The 3,235-nt window shown below is 45.7% G+C and overlaps 1 pseudogene across 1 annotated transcript; it reads right to left on the bottom strand.

Moving 5' to 3' along the window:
* Window positions 1-288: 288 nt before the first annotated feature.
* LOC309629373 (ATP synthase subunit g, mitochondrial pseudogene) lies at window positions 289-1,448 on the bottom strand (annotated as a pseudogene). Its single transcript has one exon. The product of its transcript is annotated as an ATP synthase subunit g, mitochondrial pseudogene (transcript).
* Window positions 1,449-3,235: the final 1,787 nt, after the last annotated feature.

The raw sequence follows: 3,235 nt of genomic DNA, 5'->3' as shown, positions 1-3,235 counted from the left end.
CACATTTAATAAATATACTACTGTGAGTGACAGACAGAGGAATGGGAACCCAGGTTCCAAAGGAAATAGCTCATTTTTCCCAAGAAAAGGAAATGATTGAAGTTCTACCAACAAGCAGTTGTGTGAACTCAGATCAGTTGGCCACTTCTTAGCTGTGTGACCTTGGACAAGTCCCTGCCTCAGTTTTCTTATTTCTAAAATGGGAACATTTGTGACTGTGCTTCCTTCCCTCAGGGTGGGGTCAGGGGCAGGGGACTGCCCTCCACTCTCTGCCCCAGTGCACCCTAGTTTCTTTTTTTTTTTTTGATACCAATCACTTGTATTTATTTCAGGACATAATATACTATTTTGACCCATGGACGATACTAAACTATAATCCTGTTAAGTATCTATAGGATATTTTATTTTTGTAAAGATAGGTCCTTAAAAAAAAAAAAAGACAGATTAATAACATACCAAAATTAGATTAAAAACATAGGTCATTTCTTTCATTCTCTGTCCTAGTGTTAAAGATGTTACAAAGACACACAGAATATCACCTGGCTGGTCTCTTTTGGGGAAGCAATATTCAAGTTGACAAAAAGTACCCTACATTTACAGACACAGCTGTTGCCAAAGGGGTCTTTCTCTGATTTTAGCAAAGAAAAACAGACCAAATTGTATTCTTTATATTAGGTGATTTAACTAGTATATACCATGTTTGGCACATGGTATTATTTTTCTCCTACTGGAACAAGTTCTTGTTTTCTCAAAGCCTTTCCCCAACTTTTCTAAAATTAAGCTTAAATATCATTTATTTCAAGCCTTCAAAGTAAAATGCTATCCTCATATATACATGCACCAGGTTGGTGTATTCATATCTATCCTTTCCAATTGCAGGCTAAGCAAAGACATGCATTTAGAGCTGTATTAATGTATTAAAACAAAGGACAACCCAACTTGATATCAAGAGAAATTGTGACCTTCCACGTAGTGCTTGACAGAGAAACACTGATTTTGACGCATTGTCTTATTTTATTCAAATAGCAGTCTGCTCACACATGGTCCAAGAACACCCAAATAACAAAGCAAAGATTGGTCTTCAAACATTATAGCCAATGATGCCACGCTTGCCTATGATCTCGCCAACATAAAACCACATCCACACCTCAGTAGCCACCAAACCATTCAGTAGAGCTTCCTTAACTGTGCGCTGTTTGAAGCTACCAGTTTGAGCACTATTGATAATTTTTTTCAAGCTCTGAATAGCTGTAGGGATCTCAGCAGGGGTTGGAGGAACCAGCTCAACCTTGGCATAGTGCCAAAATGTGGCCAGTCGAGGCTTCGAGTAAGTCACAGCAGCGCTGACCAGCGCCGGGGCCTTCTCCGCGAGGTTACGGACAAACTGGGCCATGGTTCTAGGACGGAAAGCCCCCACCCTGGTTTCTTATCTCAGTCTCTTCATGGGTTGAGGACAGATTTGAGCTAGGTAATCCTTACCATCCCCCATCCCTTCCAGCTCCTAAATTGATTCTAACGGACCCCCCTCTCCAGGTCCACCCTCCAACCACCACTCTGGTCCTTAGAAACCTTTCCTCTAGAAACCCCACAACATAGAGAAAAACATCATGCACCCTGTTTTGTAAGTTATTCATTTGTGAAAAGTTGGGTTCATGTCACGCTTTTGTAATAAAAATTTTATATTCCCTTTGCCCTAGCTTATCTGCTTAGAGATGTTTGCCTTTTACTTATTATTGATTGTCAATTGGCTGCAGTTACTCTTTGATCTTTCCTTTTGTTTGAACTTGAATGCCACCCACACTGTCTTCCCCAGCCCCTCTATTAAACAGTAATGATACGTAAACAATCTCAGAGGCCCTTGGGGAGCAAATCGGCCCTGGGGCCAGCCTCCCTCGGGCCTGTGAATTGTCATTCCTGAAGCTGTCTCTTTTGTAAGTTCTTCTGCCAAGTTTCTGTGGGATCAGAGGGATCATTTTCTCCCTTTTCAAAGAGCAGGGTGAGCTGAGGCCTCGAGCTGGCAAGTCCTTTAAAGTCATTTTCAAAAGAAACCTGAGTTGCAAGGCCATGTGGCTGGCAGAGGGCGGTGTGACTTTCTGAGGCTCTCTCTGGGGCTTTGGGTGGTCAGCTCCTGCAGGCTTCCCAGCACGTGCTTGGAGCCTGCTGCAGAGGCACTGCCAAGGGACACCACTGTCCAGCCAGAGGCCCGAGGGCGCAGCAAAGGCTCTGCCTCATGTCCCCACCCCGCTGCCACTGCCACCCAGGAACGGGGACAGGGGAGTGAGGACTTTCTCCTCTGCCCCGGTGGCCAGGACCACACTTGTCCTCACCATTCTTAGTTCTCATCAATCAAACTTGGCTCTTGAGGTTTTCTGAGAAAATGAAACGGGGTGTCAAAGTAAGCTAGGGTGAACTTATGTCTGAATTATGGAATCATAAACAATCTAGTTAATCCAATCCCCTCACGGGTGGTTGGGAAGGGGACCCAGAGAGGTCATGGTTGTCCCAGGTCACACAGGAGGAGGTGGCTGACTTCCAACACAGAGTTCTTGGGACAAAGAACACTTCTGCAGGGATGGAGATGGGCTTGGCTCGTATCAATGCATAAAGTTTCTGAGTCTATAGATGTCTGTCCATCACACAGCAGACAGCAGAAAGTCTCCAAAGACACCAAGGCTGAGGAATGCGTGAGTTGAGGCAGATGCCTCCGTACTGTCCTTGGACCCCAGCAGAGAGAAATTGTTTCTGAAGCCAGGAGGTGCTGAGCCTTCTCACTTCACAGAAAGGGCAAAATCTCCAAGGCCAAGGGGAGGAAAGGACACATACATTGGTGTCAGAAGGGCTATAACTGAGGTCATTCATCTAAAGCTCAGCCTAGAGCTCTGAGTGAGAAATAAAGTGAATGAAGCTGGTTAAAACAACCAAAAAAAAAAAAAAAAAAACAGAAAGAGGAGGGAACCGGCCAGAGATAGAGGCGAGAGGTCCATCCAAAACCCCCCACCTGAGCGCTTCATGACCAGAATCTGAAGTCTTTGGTCCAGCCTGTTGCCAGGGTCCAAAGGTGTAGGTCCCCACCCAGCCAGCAGGAGCAAGCCCCGGCCTCTGCCTTTCCGAGCCCCGCGGCCAGCAGCGGCTGCCCTCCGTGAGCACCTCCCACCAGGTGAAGAGCTGGGGAAACAGACTCGGATATCCAAGTCTCAATTCCGGCACAAGGAAAAAAATCCCAGAACAAACCGAA

The sequence above is a fragment of the Balaenoptera borealis genome, assembly GCF_965194805.1.
Source record: "Balaenoptera borealis genome assembly, chromosome: 5".
Taxonomy (NCBI): Eukaryota; Metazoa; Chordata; class Mammalia; order Artiodactyla; family Balaenopteridae; genus Balaenoptera; species Balaenoptera borealis.
The sequence above is the reverse complement of the archived record's forward strand: the minus strand, read 5'-3'. Positions and strand labels throughout refer to the sequence as shown.